Consider the following 19693-nt stretch of genomic DNA (forward strand, 5'->3'; position numbering starts at 1 on the left):
TAGCTCTTATTTTGTTTTGGTCACACCTCGCTTCCAGGATACATAAATCATTTAAATTTAATTTAATTAGTTTATAGTCACTGAGTGCGATACTAGTGAACTGCTTATTACACACGCTACAAAGCGGGATGCGTCGACATAAGTACCTGGCCTGCACCGCACCATTGATTCTGATTTTTAATTATAGGTTTCCAAAGTCTGTAGTCTCTCCTTCCTTTGTTCTTTAGATAGACCAATAAATATTCGTCAACATGTAATCAAACTGTTGCAGCTAACTCAAAGTTTACGGCCGACCAGAGACTCTAAACTGCAGTACTGATATTTTATACCACAGTCTAACGTTTAAGTAACAACCATGGACCGTATATAACATAGATTGCGCATGTCCATATCTCTGCCGTGTTAAGGCTTGAAACCAACATCTAAGCCACGTGACTCGGGGCAGAGAGCTGAGTTCCTGTATTTACGCACTGTGTGGAGCTGACAGTTACCGTTTTTCCAAAAATGTTCAAATGTGTGTGAAATCTTCTGGGACTTAACTGCTAAGGTCATCAGTCCCTAAGCTTACACACTACTTAACCTAAATTAGCCTAAGGACAAAGCCGGCCGTGGTGGCCAAGCGGTTAAAGGCGCTACAGTCTGGAACAGCGCGGCCGCTACGGTCGCAGGTTCGAATCCTGCCTCGGGCATGGATGTGTGTGATGTCCTTAGGTTAGTTAGGTTTAAGTAGTTCTAAGTTCTAGGGGACTGATGACCTTAGAAGTTAAGTCCCATAGTGCTCAGAGCCATTTGAACCATTTGAACCTAAGGACAAACACACAGACCGATGCCCGAGGGAGGACTCGAACCTCCGCCGGGACCAGCCGCACAGTTCATGACACAGTTTTCCCAATTTATAGCTGAAATCAAATTCTGATTTGGACAATTCGACGAACTGTGGTACTATTTTTAACAAGGGACAGAATAATTGTTGTTTAGTGAATACTCTTTTTTGGCACTGTGAATTCTTGTAGATCAGCACTTCCACAGGAGTGGAACACAATACAATAATTCCGCAAGCAGCATAATTTTCTAACGATTCCACAAGAATGTGTGTGAAATGTTACATGCTTTTGTAAGAAAGAAAATTCGTTTATGTGCATAATGTTAGGTCCTTACACAAAATAAGCGTATAATTTTCTTTTTCTCAATCCAGTACAGATACCGAAACGATGTCAAAATAGGGAGCGTAATGTGTTACAAAACGTTGATTATACTTGTGTAGCGAGCTAGATATTGATAATATGTCATCTTAAATCTTATTCATCAACTTTTGCAACCAATGACCAACAGCAATCCTAACTTTCAACTCATGGAAATACTTCTGCAAGTATTTTGAAACAGTTCCCTTTCAAGTTGAGATTTTCATACGTTTCTGAAGCGTGTAGGTCAAAACAACTCTCTGAGCATATATTCACTGAAAAACCGTGATTTTGTTGCTTGTAAACAGAACTGTCTGTAAGTTTCACCTGGCCACACGCAGAAACGATAATCATCGTACTAATGTTAGGAATTTCGGAGAAACCAGATTAACTGCACTGCTACATGTGTAACAGCAATAACGCAAATTATTTTCATGTTAAAATCAATGCTTCATTTCAACTATAAACGAGAAAAACTGTGTCAGCTCCACCCCACACAGTGCGTAATAAAAGAAACTTGGCGTCCTGCTCCGAGTAAGATGACTTAGATGTTGATTTCAGTGTAATGACATCACCCACAATCTATGTTATCTAGGGTCTATAGTAACGACACTCGGTCTCATTCCCATTACCCATAGGGATAGTAGCGCCCCAAGCGGCTAGCAAGCGAGACTTCTGAATACGATACCGGATGAGTGCGAATACTAACGGTTATATTGATTTATAACATAGTTTTTACAATAGGGAGCGTATGTATTACCAAAAAATCAACAATAACTAAAAACGATGTCATAATTGCCTTTCTTTCTTTTCCCTGGGAGATACGATACAGTATATTACAGGACACTTTATCTACGATTGTCTTGTAACGTACAGAAATCTAAAGTATTTCTTCATGAACACGGTGTAGCATATGTAAATGAATCTGTGTGATTCGGCTATTTATAATGTATTTCACGATAATTCATGTCTCTTGATAATTTACTAAAACGCGGAATGCAAAAATATAACAACAGTTTCGTTAACTAAGTAAAAAATGGTTAAAAACAAATATTATCCCTAAAACGTTTGTGACGGTGAGCTTTCTCACTTGGAGCGCTAGTGCCGCCCCAGTTGTCAAACGGTAACAACTTTCCCTCCAGAGAGAGTCGTAACTGTATGTACTGGACTCTGCTTTTTACTAACACTCGAATGTCGATATCGATATTGTTAACTTTTGTAGATATTCACACTAAAATGCAGTTAATTTTATCTTTTACTTTTCACTTGACAGTTTCATTTAACGTTAAATACCACAACTCTTCAGTTCTAATCACAAAGAATCTGTCTTTCTGTCTCTCTAAATAAATTCGAGTCACAAACTATATTTTCAGATGATGAAAATTACTCCCACTTGGTAAAGATAATAATATTATAAAATAACCGGATCAATTTTTAAAATAACGTGGTTTATTTCAGTATTTCGCTCTATACAACACGCAATAGTAGCAATCGCAACAACAGTAATAACAGTAATCACAGGACTGGAATAGGAATAGTAATCGGTATACTATTGAACTAACAATGATGGTTACGTGCATATACAGGCAAAAACAAACTGCGGTATTACGGCTTTGTGCTCATTTAACTTTATGTTCTTAGTCACTTTACTTCCTTTTAATTAAAATTTTTTACTTAAATATTTCAAAAATGATAATTAAAAATTTTTGTGGAAGAAAAAATTACTGAAATATTTTGCTAACACCGACGGAAATGCGAGAGAGGTCGCCTTGCTCGTTATGCAGTCTGTCTCGTTTACATCAGACTGCCCCTTTCATTTACTTTATCAGCTTTCTACGTGCTGGGCAAGTTTTCATATTTGGTTTCTCTTTTAGCATTCATTCCCAACTTCTCTAACACGTACGTCAGAACCAACTCTTATTTGCAGTGATATGATAGGTTTTGTGCGGAATAGCTGTCATAAACCAGTATACTTTTCGACAATTTCTTTGCAAAGAATTCTGAAGTAACTTAGGGTTCACAGTCAAAGTACTAGATGGAAATACCTCAATACAGGTAATTTGTTTTATTGCAACGACAATGTTCTAATTAATCTCTATATGTATAAATTTAAGTTTCCTCCTCGCTTCTGCCTGTAAGTTCTGGCTAATCGCAGGAACAGCCGTAGGGATTTTGATCCAGTTTTCACTGACAGAGACACTGATTGCGAGGAGTGTTTTTGTATGTAATTTATAAATATTTCGTACAAACTGTCTGAAATATGTTGAATTAAATTTAAGATCTGAAAAGATGACACTGCCACCTAAAGAATAACTGCCATAACTCGGGAGAGGAGCGGTGGCATGAGGCAACAGAATGCGTGAAGAAATCCGTATCTGGTGTGATGGCGTAGTGGTTGCCGGCACAGTAGTGTAATAAAAAAAAGAGTAATAAAAAAAACTGAATGATATTTTCGGCGACGAACTTTAAGAGACATGTGACATCTACCCACACAAAATTACGAGCGAATTGATGAAGAAATAGAAGGGGGAAAAATGGTAGAGCGTTTGGCTAGAAACCGAAAGGTTGTAGTATCGAATCCTGTCTGAGTCACACTTTATCACTCTGCCTTTTAACATATCATTCACCTCTCAATGATGTGGAGATTTGGTAGAAATGAAACGTGGCTCGGATTCCACGTAACACGTAGCTTCCTTTCCCGCAGTTTGATAATTGATTAGGGACATTACAATTCGCCTAAGTGACATCCAATTGGTTACAATCGTTTCAGGACAGCTGCACAGCCAAAAAAAACATGCGAGGCAAAAGCCTGTGGTTTTTAATTATTTATGCGTAGATAAAACGCAGCATGGGATGCAGCTGTACTTCGTTTATATAAAGAAAGTTTTGCAGCAGCACAGTAGGTGGTTAAACTTTAAGCTTTCTGCTTTCCTTAAGTCAAAGATACTCGAAGATTCGAAAACGGTTCTCTGCGTTGAGGCATGAAAGATATTTTTGGTTTGGACACTTTCAGATTATACAGAAGACTGGTAAAAGAAACTCCACTGGCGCGGAAGACATTTAGGTCTTTTACAGATCATAAAGACATGAGCACGGTCTTCTTGAATGGAATTCAGAATTTTAATGAGCATGAATGCACGTGATTTCGAAATACTACTGCAGATGGTTGAGAGATGCATTTCACGTTATGTCTACAATCTCAGACTGCCAAATTATGCGTCTCTCAGATTGGCAGTCGCAATTCGCACTCTTAATTCACTGCAAATTCTTAGAACAACAGGCAGTGAGTTACTCAACTTCGAAGCATCGTAATTAATATGACAAGTAACCAAAAGATAACCACGTATCATCAGGGTGTGATGTAGAACTTGCAGTCTGAAATACCTAAATATCTTTGACCAATAGTTCTCCTGCAATCTTTTGAGAAGAATTGCAAATCGAAAAGACATGCGAATCCAAAAAACGTGGTGTTTTTTTTGTGCTTCAAGTAAAACGTTTTCTAGTAAATTACTTCAGAACCTCTGCTTCCTTTACATACAGTGCGTTCTTTCAGCAGCACAGCGGAGAGACAACGTTCAGGTTTATGCTTACCTTGAATCAAACCTCGATGTGGCACGGCGAAGAAGTGTGTCATAAAGAGCCCACGACAAATAATTTCTGCAATGAGTTGCAACAACGGATCACAGTGTTTACTAAGCTTCACAAGACGAATGCTGTAGCACAAGATATATATACTGAAGCGGCAAAGAAACTGGTATAGGCATGCGTATTCAAATACAGAGATATGTAGGCAGTCAGAATACGGCGCTGCGGTAGACAACGCCTATATAAGAAAACAAGTGTCTGGCGCAGTTGTTAGATCGGTTCCTGCTGCTACAATGGCAGGCTATCAAGATATAAGTGAGTTTGAACGTGATGTTATAGTCGTCGTACGAGCGATGGGACACACCATCTCCGAGGTATCGATGAAATGGAGATTTTCCCGTACGACCATTTCACAAGTGTACCGTGAATGTCAGGTATCCGGTTAAACATCAGATCTCCAACATCGCTGCGGCCGGAAAAAGATCCTGCAAGAACGGGACCAACAACGACTGAAGAGAATCGTTCAACGTGACAGAAGTGCAACCCTTCCTCAATTGCTGCAGATTTCAATGCTGGGCCATCAACAAGTGTCAGCGTGCGAACATTCAACCAAACATCATAGAAATGGGGTTTCGAAGGCGAAGGCCCACTCGTGTGCTGCCGGCCGCGGTGGTCTAGTGGTTCTAGGCGCGCAGTCTGGAACCGCGGGACTGCTACGGTCGCAGGTTCGAATCCTGCCTCGGGCATGGATGTGTGTGGTGTCCTTAGGTTAGTTAGGTTTAAGTAGTTCTAAGTTCTAGGGGACTGATGATCACAGAAGTTAAGTCCCATAGTGCTCAGAGCCATTTTGAACCACTCGTGTGCCCTTGTTGACTGCACGATACAAAGTTTTACGCCTCGCCTGGGCCCGTTAACACCGTCATTAGACTACTGTTTCCAATGCATCAATAACTTTCGAAGTACTTAGCCTTGTGGTCCAGATTCGTAATCTATTGTTAAAATGTAGCTTCTTGACGTACATAAGAACCACATTCTGTTTGGTTTTCATTGCGTCATTTTTTAATGATTTTCGTTTTTGTGCCCTTTCAGCTCTTGTCTCCCAATGTTTATCTGATTCAATTGATGTGATATGAACAGGATTTACGTGCGGATATAACCAGAAGTCTGTGAGTATCCTGAATACCGTTTCGATCCACTAAATCATATGGAAACGAGGCCTTCAGCGGCTTTGGAAATTGTGTAAATATTCAATTCATTCATAAGGCACATCGTGACTCTGACATAGGGCATGTTTGGCGCCATAGAAATGACTTCTTAAGCCATTGTAATAAAAGGACCAGCCTCAGCTGAATGTGAGCAGTTGTTGTGGAAGTTTCTGGAGCGTGTTGAGTTACTTAGCGCCAGTGATTCTGATGATTCGGTTTTATTAAATAGTTTGGTGAAAACAGTGACTACGTCAGGTGTAAGTGGAGCAAGGAGTTTTTTGTTTTGTGGTAAACAATAATATATAACCATTAAGCAAAGTTTTCTTTGTTATTCAAAAATTTTAAATCATTTGAGTCGTAAAGTGAAGCCTTGGACCAGCAAATCTGGACAAACCAACAACCACTATATTACTAGATCCACAGGTATTGTGGATTTGAGCTTATACTGATGGGCACTGGCTTTTTAAGTAAGTAACTACTAACTAAGTAATGAAGCTTTCAAGTGGAAAAACATAAATTCGGTGGATATTGCAAATATTTCTAGCAGCGGACGTAATACACTACTGTGTTTGAAACATCAAGATCAACTCATGTGACGGCAATGAAATTTATTCCACCGGTTAGGGACACAACACTGCATAAATGATTAACCTTACAGGCCTGAAAATGCAATGTGACTGTGGAAATTCAGTACGGAGTAGAGCATCCATGTGGTGCAATCAGAGCCGCTAGATGCCGTGGCATAGAGTCAAAGAGCGCCAGAATATTCTGCTGGGGAATACTCTGCCATGCAGATTGTAGGCACGTCCACAAATCATCAGCTGTGGCCACAGGAGGACCTGTGAACTGGCTGCCGCCGACCATCTCACAGACATGCTCGATGGGCGACGTGTCAGGGCAGCTCAGGGAAGTAGTGGTACCCGTCGTTCTTCGAAGAAGGCTTGTACATTCCTCGCCACGTGCGACCGGGGGTTATCCTGCTGAAATATGGCACATGGAATGGCCTGCAGGAGGGGGAGTGCCACGGGCTGTAAAACCTCCCCGGATGTAGCAGTTGCTGTTCAGATTGCCTCAAGGCGTTGGAGGCGAGATCGTGTATTTGGCAGTGGTCCCCCAAACCATCATACTTGGCGTCTGTCTGCTATGCCGCTCAACAAGATACTCAGGCTGTACTCGTTCGATAAGCCGGGGTCGAACGAGTGTATGATCATCACTGCAAGACAAGCCGAAGCGGGACTAGTCCGAAAACACGTCAGCACGCCAATGTCGACGTCCACGGCCCCATTAAAATCTGTGGCGTTGGTGGTTTCTGGTCAGTGGAAGCCGACTCAGTGGCATGCATGACGTCAGTCCAGCCCGCAGGAGACGGCGTCGAACCATCGACGCAGACATGTCCAAATCCGTTGCAGTGCTGCAATGCCGTGCCAGCTGTGGACGAAGCTGTTCTGTACGTCACGGCTAAGCAGACAAGATGGCGGTCATTTCGCTCTGTAGTCACATTGTGTTGTCCAGTACCCTGTCGGCGCTGTGTACGGCCCTCTTCTCCCCACCGGTCCCATTTCCTGCTGTGTTGAAGCAACGTACCCTGCACGAGCCGCAGTGTCGCAGAACGACAGGCCCGCCTCCCGGAAATCAATCATTTTGCCCCGTTCGAAAGCACTCACTTGCCGATATCCCACCCCGTTGTGTTGGTAAGGCATAGTGGCACTTGCTTACACGTTTGCCCTTCGTATGACGACTCCGTACCCACTGAGTGTTGAGTTACTCTGACCTGTCCATCACACAAAATGCAGGACGCTGTTGGGCTTCCGTGCACGCCAAATCTCTGCCATTTAAGTCAGTTATTACTCTTCCACTGTTCTACATGTTCTCTTATCGTGGCGAATTGCAGACCGTTGCTAATGAGTGTTTCACTTTTCAGAAACAGTAGTGTATAACAAAAGGACTGTGATACAAACCACCGACTTTTACCATTACTGAAAGCAACAGGGATTGTTGCCGTTGCTCCTGTGACAGCTGTTTCTCCATCGACGTTCTTCGAAGAATTTCTATCGTTGTTCCGATACTGGTTGAAGACGCAATGATTTTGTACGACAAAAATTGTTGTTCTACTGCAGTGATGAGGTAATCTGTAATCTCTTCAGAGTTGCGCCACACAACCTTGCATCTTGACGAGACAGTATGGGTTTCATGTGGTTTGCCTGGTGATCGAGTTCTGCACGTGTATTGCGTAAGCCGAGGTGGGTGGCCGCAGCAGAGGCGGTGCGGACAGCGGACAGCGGCAATTCCCCGAAGTGGTCTTTCGTTACGTTACGTTATGTCGGGCGGGCCGCACTCCGGCGATTGCCGATGGCTGCGTGAGCTGCTGAGCTGCCGTCTGCCCCCCCCACAGGGGCGCCCTTCCGTCCTGCACGTTCGCCACACACTCAGGCACGATAAAAATATACTAGAGGAAGCATCTTTGCACGTGAAGACCTCCCCGTAAGAGCATTGTATGCTGATGAAGAAAAAAAATCGCAACACCTAGAAGGAGATGTACGACATAAACGAAAGTTGCTAGGGTCTATCTACATCTGAAAGTTGATGTCTGTTCAAATTCTGCGCCAGTCGCATAAGAATGGCGCTAGTAGCGCCGCCATGAGGAAGCATATCAGGTTTGTTTTATACAGGGTGTAAATTTTAATTTGACAAACCAGAATAGCTCGAAAAATAAGCTTCACACGAAAAAATGTGTAGAATCCAAAGTTGATTATTTTGGAGGGGGGACATCTGCTGGAGCTAAAATTAGCCTGCCACCACAGCCCCCTGGGGGTGGGGTGGGAGGCAATTTTAACATGTCAAAAAAAAAAAAAATGGTGTGTTAAATCTTATAGGACTTAACTGCTAAGGTCATCAGTCCCTAAGCTTACACACTAGTTAACCTAAATTATCCTAAGGACAAAAACACACACCCATGCCCGAGGGAGGAATCGAACCTCCGCCGGGACCAGCTGTACAGTCCATAACTGCAGCGCCTGAGACCATTCGGCTGATCCCGCGCGGCCTAAAATTTCAAATGGGAACCCCCATTTTGTATTGCTGAGTCAGATTCTACATAAAAACTACGTAAATTTTGTCTTAAACATTTGTTTTGATTCTTGGTAGTTGGCGCTGTAATTCAAAAAATCCATGTTCTCATTTTTGCGTGGAAAATGGTTACGGATAAATAAAAAATACTTATTTACTTCATAAATTTTGATTCGCTAAAACTAAAACTCTCCCTCTCTCCCCATAGAGGGGGTTTGAGAGACAGAGAGGAATTAGAGTTTTACAAATTTTGACCCAAATATTAATTTTTTCCGCAGATTCGGATAAACTTTGTTTGTATCGTGGTCATGAGGCCACACAACTTTTAATTATCAAACAAATCATCTGACTAGCTAACTAACTAACCAAACATCCTATTTACTAACTTCAGTATCTTTTATTTATCCGTAACAATTTCCCACGCAAAAATGAGAACATGTTCTTGAATTACAGTGCCAACTACGAAGAATCAAAACAAATGTTTAAGACAAAATGTACGTAGATTTTTATGTAGAATCTGATTCTGCATTAAAAAAATGGGAGTTCCCATTCGAAATTTTAAAGTTGCCTCCCTCTCCACCCCCAAGGGCTGGGGTGGTGGGCTAATCTTAGCACCTACAGATGTCCCCCTCGAAAATAATCAACTTTGGTTCCTACACATTCTTTCGTGGAAGCTTATTTTTCGAATTATTCTGGTTTGACAGCTTAAAATTTACACCCTGTATACATACTGTAACGGTCGTGGGCATTAGTTACCTTTGAGACTGGACGTGGTTGGTTGATGTTCGTCAAGAATGTTTTTACGGTGACAAAGACGCCATTATCAACGCCTCACTGCGTTTGAACTAGATCGTGTAATAGTCCACGAGAAGCTAGATGTTCCTTCTGGGATACTGCAAAAAGTCTTGCAAGGAATGTAACCACAGTACATGATTGCTGGCAGCGGTAGTCACGAGAATTTACGGTCTCAAGAAGACCGGGCTTCGGATGACCATGTGGCACTACCGAGAGAGAAGACCACGGTGTTCAACGTAAAGTTCCAGCGCATTGTACTAGATCTACAGCAGCAACTTGAGCAGCAGTAGGCACCACAGTAACACGACGATCTGTTACAAATCGTTACTTCAAGGACAGCCCCGAGCTAGACGGCCTGTGGTGTGTATTCCACTGACCTTAAACCACCGCCATTGGTCACTTCAGTGATATCAAGCGAGAGCAAGCCAACCCGGACGATATTTCAGCAAGATAATGTCCGCAGACACACGGTGAGAGTTTCTAGGGCTTGTCTTTGAGCTATCGAAACGCTACCTAGGCCAGCAAGGTCGCCGGATCTCTCCCCAGTTGAGAACGTTTGGAGCACTATGGGCAGGGCACTTTAACTGCCTCGGGATTTTGACGATCTAACGCGCCTGTTGGACAGAAAATGGCACGATATCCCTCAGGAAGACATCCAAAAACTCTGTCAATCAATGCTAAGAAACATAGCTACTTGCGTCATCTTCTGAAATTGTAATCATTTGTTTGTCTGTACATGTACATCACAGCCGGCCGAGGTGGCCGAGCGGTTCTAAGCGCTCAGTCCGGAACCGCGCGACTGCTATGGTCGCAGGTTCGAATCCTGCCTCGGGCATGGATGTGTGTGATGTCCTTAGGTTAGTTAGGTTTAAGTAGTTCTAAGTTCTAGGGGACTGATGACCTCAGATGCTAAGTCCCATAGTGCTCAGAGCCATTTTAACCATTTTTTTGTACATCACATCCACCGCCCCGTTTGAATGATTCCTTTGTGCAGGGACTATCGTTTTAATTTATTTCTTACAGTGTATACATGAGTCATTTGTTTGCCTGTACATATCCACGGTCCAATCTGGATGATTCCTTTTTGTGCTGGGACCTCTTTTTATTATTTTTTTCTTACAGTGTATATCTGAATATTCGTCCGGGATAATGTGAAGTGAGAAGAGCACATAAGTTGCGTGTTTTGCTGTTTAAATTCCAAGAGCGTACAATGCGCGAGAAGTGCCAGCAGGATGTTACTTCCTCCCACAAATGTTCCACGAACTGACAACGACGGAAACCACAAAAATTCGAATTCGTACACAAATTTACTGGCGGTAGGTTTCTTTTTTTTTTCTTTTTTTTTTTTTTCAGCGCACCAATCGCTAGTGTAGCAAGAAAGCAGCAGGGACACAGCATTTGTATGGCACGAATCTAACTAGCCAAACCACTGTTATACTTCTACTTTTGTATGTTCACTTTATTACGAATGTTATTAACGACTATGTTATGTTATGTTATCACCACGATCTTACATCAAACTGACCACACACGCAGACGGTACACAATCCCTCAGATAACTCACGCTCTCTTACCATTCTGGTTGCCAACCTTTAAAAAACATACAATAAACATTGTGTTTTACCAACTCATTAACACTTTCATCACTCCCCCTAAAAGACAAGGTTTGTTTCAAATAAATCTAAGCCATCAGTTTTACATTTTTAGTTACTGACGTTGTAAACAACAGTCACTTAATATTTTTCAAAAAGAAGTTAGGGTCATTGTTTCTTAATAGCGTTTCTCATTTCCTCAAATTTTGATCTTTGCAGAGCTCTGGTAAGTATGTCTGCCAATCGTACTACAATAATTAATTTCAGACAAATCGTCTCTCCGTTACTCACTAACATTATGGAATTGCACAGTTTTGTACTAACTAATTATCGATTTGAAATTACAAGTAAATCAATGCCATTAGCTGCTGACGGGCGTTGATATACATCAACGGGGACAGTTGAAAATGTGTGCCCTGACCGGGATTCGAACCGGGCATCTCCTACTCACATGGCAGACGCTCTATCCACCTGAGCCACCGAGGATATTACGACTGCAGGGACTTATCGTCGGCATGCTCCCCGTGAGACCCACATTCTCAACTTATAGTCCACTCACTACATTCGTAGTACCCCTGCCATTATACCCATTACTTGCGGCAGACAATTCACCGAGTCCCGTAAGAGTTCAAGCAATTCGTGTGCTTCCACACTGAAGAAGGTCATTAGCCGGTTAGCCTTAACGATATGAAGATGGTATCTATTCTTTCGAAAGGACAGATGCCATATTCATACAATTATTGATTTTGTCATCTGGATAGCACTTTGCTTGTAGTAAGCTCATCATGTGGTTCATTTCTGTGGTACATTCTACAATCTACACTGAGGTGATAAAAGTGGTGGAATGCCTCCTAATATCGTGTCGAACTTTCTTTTTCCCGGCGTAGTGCAGCAACTCGACGTGGCATGGATTCAACAAGTCGTTGGAAGTACCCTGCAGAAAGAATCAGCCATGCTGCCTCTGTAGCCGTCTATAACTGCGAAAATGTTGGCGGTGCAGGATATTCTGCACGAACTAACCTCACGATTACATCCCATAAATGTTCGATGGGATTCATGTCGGGCGATGTGGTTGACCAAATGATTCGCTCTAATTGTCCAGAATGTTCTCCAAACAAATTGGGAACAATTGTGGCCTGGTTACATGACATCTTTGTTTGGGGACATGAAGTCTATGAATGGCTGTATATGGTCTTGAAGTAGTCGAACTTAACCATTTCCAGTCAATGACAGGTTGAGTTGGACGACAGTATCCAGTCTATTCCATGTAAATGCAGCATACACTATTATGAAACCACCACCACGTTGCACAGTGCCTCGTTGAAAACTTGGGTCCATGGCTTTATGAGGTCTGCGCCACACTCGAACCGTACCACCAGCTGAACTGAACTCGGGACTAGCCAAAGTTTTCCAGCTGTGTGGGGTCCAAGCAATATGATGACGAGCGCAGGAGAGGCGCTGAAGGCAATGTGCTGTTAACAAAGGCACTCGCGTCGGTCGTCTGCTGCCATAGCCCATTATCGCCACATTTTGGCGCACCGTCCTAGCGAATACGATTGTCGTACCTTCCACATTGGTTTCTGCGGTTATTTCAAGTAGTTTTGATTGTCTGTTAGCACTGATGACTCTACTCAAACGCCACTGCTCTCGGTCGTCAAGTGAAGGCCGTTGGCCAATGCGTTGTCCGTGGTGAGAGGTAATGCCTGAAGTTTGGTATTGTCGGCACACTCTTGACACTGTGGATCTCGGAATATGGGATTCCCTAATTTATTTACGAAATGGAATGTGCCATACGTCTAGCTCAAGTTACCATTCCTCGCTCAAAGTCTGTTAATTCCCGTCGTGCGGCGATAATCACGTCGGAAACCTTTTCACGTTAATCACTTGAGTACAAATGACAGCTCCACCAATGCACTGTCCTTTTATACGAGGGTTGGAGCTTAAATAGTAGCAACTATTTATTCACAAACGATACAAAAGAGTTACATATTTGCATGAAATGATAATTAAATGGACACCCTAGCTGCAAACAGGCGTTGATGTACTTCATTGGGGACATGTTGACATATGTAGTTACATATTTGCACCTGTTACTGCCCTTCAAAGTAGTCACCAGCGTTGTGTAGAACCCGTTGCCAGCGAAGTGGAAGGCGTAGTATAACGTTAGCAGAGCCTGTTCTGTTGATGGTGCGAATGGAGCGGTCGAAAGTTATGGTGATTCTCGTGTACGACTATATAAAAAAATGTCGTGTGACTAGGGCCTCCCGTCGCGTAGACCGTTCGCCGAGTGCAAACCACCAGGGAATCGAACCCGGGCCCTTGGGATTGATAGTCCGTCGCGGTGACCACTTTTTTTTTCTAGCCTCATTTTGTTCGTTTTCGTTCGTTGCATCTGTTCGGTGCGAACGTCGCAAGACACCCGTTTCAGTTCGTCGTTGAGCCATTAACTCAGTTTTTTTCTTACAGAGGGCAGCTAACCCTCTGACCGAACGCGCTGAGTTACCGTGCCGGCTCCACTCAGATACCAGGGGCGGACTGTGTACGACTGTGATGGTGTTATCCTAACACATTACGTTCCTCCACGGCAGACCGTCAATGCACAGTATTACTGTTCGTTTTTGGAGCATCACCTGCCACCAGCTTTGCGAAAGAAGCGGCGACACTTTCTGCTCAACCCATCCACCATTTTGCACGAAAATGCGCGGGTGCATACAGCGCAAGCTGTGGCTGCTCTGTTCGGTCGATGGGACTGGGAAGTACTGTACTGTCCACCATACTCCCCAGACTTAAGTCCTTGTGACTTTGATTTGATTCCGAAGATGAAGAAACCACTTCGTGTCATTAGCTTCAGAACTCTTTTGTATCGGTTGTGAATAAATAGTTGCCACTATTTAAGTTCCAACCCTCGTACCTTGTGTACGCGATACTATCGCCATCTGTATATGTGCACATCGCTGTCCCATGACTTTTGTCACCTCATTGTATTCTACTTCAGTTGATGAAATAATGGAAGCACCGTTAAAAGTATCATGCGTGGACTTGAACTTATCCTGTGTCTTGTGCTTAATCAGCGTCTCAATACACGTTTAGATAAGTAGTGTCATCTTCTTCATCTTCTTATTTATTTTAGAAAAGGCCACAATTCTTGGTATCTTGTAGGTATCTCAAATATCTTTTGACATTCTGATAATCGCTTTTCTTTGGATCTTCCGTGATACGGCTCTCATAATTGTATGTGAATCCAAGATCTGGTCCAGTTTTTCGTGGTGTATACGAGCACCTTCCTAAGGATTGACGATGAAGAAATTTAATATTTCATCCTCTTGATTTTTTTTCATTTCTAATCTCTTCTGGAACTAACGGAGACTTCATGGCCTCAGTACTTTCTTCACAGACTGTTCTTGATGTAGAAATAATTGTTATATTTCTTCTACGTGCTTCCAATTTTCTTCAAGTCTTTTCCTGTTATGATTCCACCATCAGAATACATAGCTGGGTACAATCGTTCAGTTGCATCTTCAAACATGCACTGATCTGAGGCCAGCTGAACTTGTCCTTCTGTTTTTATGAAATCTGTCAGAGTTTTATTCCATCTGGATGGAGATTGTTTGGAAATTTTTCTCTCCTGCCAGAACAAACAACAGTGTTAGTGAACAAATATCTACACAGCGATGAATAATTTCTTAAAATGTATATCCTTTTCTTGTTGACGACATCTGGTACCCAAGCTGGCCTTGTATCGTCAATTATCTTTGGCTTTAACACTCCATTTGCTTGTCAACATCGCTGTCCGTATTTGTCTCCTTTAGATTCAACAACTTCCATGTGTCATTTTGTTCAAGTAATTTCTTTACTCCTTTTTTACTTTCATCCAGTTTTATTTATCACGACCATTAATACATTCTTCACATGGTAGTAATGCTAATTCATAATCTTCCTATGTTAAAGATTTCTTAAAATTAGTTCTGTCTCTAAAACTGGAGCTTCCTCTTTCTTCATTGCATCCTCTTCTTGATTTTCTTCTCCTTCATTTTCTTCGTCTTGAATTCCATTTAATTCTTTGTTAGTGCCATTTGACAGTTCACAATAACGAGATTTTTCTGTGCAGTTTCTGCTGTTGTCACTATCTGTTCAGATTCATCATCTCCCGACTCAACAATATTTTTTTTCTTTTTGCATCAAACAGTCTGTAGCCATTTGGAGAATAAGCAACATAGATGTATGGATCACTTTTCGCCTAGTTTCTCCAAGTGACCAAGAGTTTTGGTAAAAACTCTTAATCTTAAAGTCTGAAGTCTTGATACATCTTATCTTCTCCCAAACCACTTTTCTGCAGAAGTAAGATTATGAGTTATAGTTGGGCTCTTCTTATTGATTACGTTTGTAGCTGCGAGTACTGCTTCTGTCGATAGATCTTTATTCAGTTTGCTATCTAAGATCATATTTCTTGCCTTGTTCTTTATTGTCAGAGTTAGTCTTTCTGCTTTTCCATCGAGTCTAGGACTATAAGGAGTACTATTCCGTAGCACAATTCCTTCTCCTTCACACCAGTTGTTAAACTCACGACTCTTGGATTAACCACGTTCATCTTATCTTATTTTTGACACTTGCAAATTGGACTGATTTTCACTTTCTGACACATTTTTTTCTTATGAAGCATGAAGCCCGTGAATTACCTCACAAGAAAAGGTTACACATAAATGACTGAAATCATCTAATAATGCCATGAAGTATCTGTATCCACTAACGGTTGACGATATCTCTCTACACATGTAAGTTGTAACACCCCCATATCGATAAAGCAGCGATGAGCTGCGTTTAAGAACCTTTAACTACTCTTAGTGACGCATTTTGTTTAAATAAATGAATGATTGTTTTACGTCTCCCTCGCTGCCGCGAAGGAGACACACGTCTGTTTAACCTGTATTTCCGACTAGACACCTTTTCCATTACAGGTGCGGTAACCATTTTGTAATGTGTAACATTTACGTAAATATCGTGAACTATATTTAATTTAAATCAGTCAGGTGTGGAATCAATTTAATTAACCTTAATCACCAATACATTAAATAATTATCCATGTTTCTCATTACATCTTTAGATTGTCTGAGGGATTGTCGCCTTATTGCAATAAAAAAGACATGCTTTTGGACAGCAGAAATTATTTCAGTTTCAAATAATGCGGTAGCGGAACTGCTAATATTTTCGCAAGAAGATTACAGGTGTTGCAGCCAGTCCCACCCATTTACTTCTTTATGACTGATCCTCCCATCTGAGCTTAATTTTATTACAATCACTTATTCCGAAATCCAATATCCAGCAACGAAATATTTCACGGGGTCATCTGGTAAAAATCACTGCCCTCTTTTGATGTCATCCCTTCATAGTAAAAGGATAGATACAAACTGACGAAGCCGCGCGGAGTGGCCGCGCGGTCTTAGGCGCCGTGTCACGGATTGCGCGGCTTCTCCCGCCGGAGGTTCGAGTCGTCCCTCGGGCATGCGTGTGTGTGTGTTGTTCTTACAACAGAACCTCCCCATCGCACCCCCCTCAGATTTAGTTATAAGTTGGCACAGTGGATAGGCCTTGAAAAACTGAACACACATTAATCGAGAAAATAGGAAGAAGTTGTGTGGAACTACGAAAATAATAAGCAAAATATACAAACTGAGTAGTCCATGTGCAAGATATGCAACATCCAGGAGGGTGTGGGCCTGGGAGCGCCGTGGTCCCGTGGTTAGCGTGAGCAGCTGCGAAACGAAAAGTCCTTGCTTCAAGTCTTACTTCGAGCGTAACATTTTATTTTTTATTTTCAGACAATTATCAAAGTTCAGGCACTCACACATAAACAACTTCGCTCTCCAAAATTCCAGTACATGTTCAGATTTGCTTGGACATATGCAGGATTTGACGGTCTACACACGGAAAAATTTGAAAACGTTAAAAACATATTTTTTGACAGAGTACAGGGAAAAGTGTGCGACTGTGAAACTGTTGGATTCATTTGTTGCAGTTTATGTGACAAACTCATATGTTTTCATCACTTTTTTGGTAGTAATTCTCACGTCCACAAGAAAACCTAAATCGGGCAATGTAGAAGAATCTTTTTACCCATTCGCCAAGTGTACAAGTTAGGTGGGTCGACAACATATTCCTGTCATGTGACGCACATGCCCTCACCGGTGTCGTATAGAATATATCAGACGTGTTTTCCTGTGTAGGAATCGGTTCACCTATGACCTTGCGGACAAATGTTTTCGGTTCCCAATGGAGAGGCACGTCCTTTCGTCTACTAATCGCACGGTTTTGCGGTGCGGTCGCAAAACACAGACACTAAACTTATTACAGTGAACAGAGACATCAATGAACGAATGGACAGATCACAACTTTGCGAAAATAAAGAAAAACTTTTCACTTCAGGGGAGACTTGAACCAAGGACCTCTCGTCGCGCAGCTGCTCACGCTAACCATGCGGCCACGGCGCTACTGAATTCAGGTTATCCTTGATGTTGCCTATATTCGCATGGACTACTCAGTTTGTATATTTTGCTTATTTTTTCATAGTTCCACACAACTTCTTCCTGTTTTCTCGATTGATCTGTGTCCAGTTTTTGAATGCCTATCGACTGTACCAACTTATAATTAAATTTGAGGGGGGTGCGATGGGGAGGTTCCCTTGTTAGCGTAAGTTAGTTTAAGTAGTGTGTAAGTATAGAGACCGATGACCTCAGCAGTTTGGTCCCTTAGGAATTCACACACATCTGAACATCATCTGAAACTGACGAAATACGCGAGGGGGGAAGATAAAGATATGAAGTATTTCAAGTGGTATTGTTAGTCTTCGTCTCGCAATAGAAAATGGATTTCTTATTAGCTATGGCTCTCACACAAGTTTCACTGAGTTCTTCGGCCGAGCATAAACTATTAGGAGCTCCATCCCACACGCTCTTGATCACTGAGGTACAATTTATGCCTGTATGACTTAGTCTCTTGTGCCATTCCTATAGTTCTTATTCTGTCAATAGTGACTGCATTCCTCGTTTAATGTTCGTTCATACAATCCGTGTCTTGTTTTATCTCATTTTAGCAGGAGTGTTTTATTTTTATAGATCTGAACAGAATGTTCATTAAACACTACTGTCCATTCTTTGTCAGTGATTACATTCGCATACATTAGATTTATACTGAGTTCAGGAACATACATAACATCATTGATAACACAGTTTTCGCTTACAAAGTCTCTCGTTACTCCTTTCATAGACTTTCACATTTGTTAAATTGTCCACTTCATTACACTTACTTCCTGTACGTGAACTATCAACAGTCATGACCATTTCATCTTTCTTATAAGATTCTTCTGAAATCTTTCTATGTTGCATTCATATGCAATAAATGCATTGTGTTCTTTCTTCTTTTCTTCATTGCTGTTTTCTCTCTTCGTACAGAGGTATTTTCTTTCTTGGTTTGAATAATGTCTTCTTTCTTGTTTTTTTTTTGGGTGATGTTTACTTTCTTATTTTCTTGAGTTATGTCTTCTTTCTTGTTTTCTTGAGTGATTGGATCCTCTTTGATGTCTTTTAATGAGAAAAACGTTATTTTTCCGTTATATTTATTCTTAAAATAACAATCTTCTGCTTTATGGTTTGTCCTTTCATAGTCAAAACTTGCTCTGTAAGGCCTTAGTTTTGGATCTTGAATTTTATTTTTGTTTTCAAAGAAGTGCTTTTCTTCTCTATGATTATTTTTCTTGCATATAGAACACCGTTCCTTCTTCTTAGGCTTCTTGCATTCTATTGAAAAAGTTAACGTCCATCAAAGTTGTTACAGATTAAAGCCGTCCTGCTGTTTTTGTTAAAGTGAACTTCAAAAGTACTAGTCTCTTCTTGGTTATTACCCTGCAATCATTCCTCTTCTCTTATGAGCAATTCGATTTTCCATAGTCTTCTGTCTCAAAGGAGACGATTGAGTTAAGTACATCGCAGATCAAGCTGGTTGTAACGTTGCAACACCCAAGGGGCAGGAGAAGATGCCACCCGATCTAACGGTGCTCCCATTGATATACGTGGGGGCCCTTCACACTAGTCCATCTGATCATCGACTACAAAGAAGCGTCCCCTTCAGTCGACACTGAGCAGCCTCTGATGCGGCGGCAGGGCATTGAAATGCGAGGCGGGTTCGGCTCTGCAAAAGAGGTTAGCTACCACAGAGTAGGTTGTGAGAACCGTCGCTTTTGCCCTTATGGCAACAATCCCCAGTCGTCGTCGGATAC

This window comes from Schistocerca cancellata, chromosome 5 (assembly GCF_023864275.1).
Source record: "Schistocerca cancellata isolate TAMUIC-IGC-003103 chromosome 5, iqSchCanc2.1, whole genome shotgun sequence".
NCBI lineage: Eukaryota > Metazoa > Arthropoda > Insecta > Orthoptera > Acrididae > Schistocerca > Schistocerca cancellata.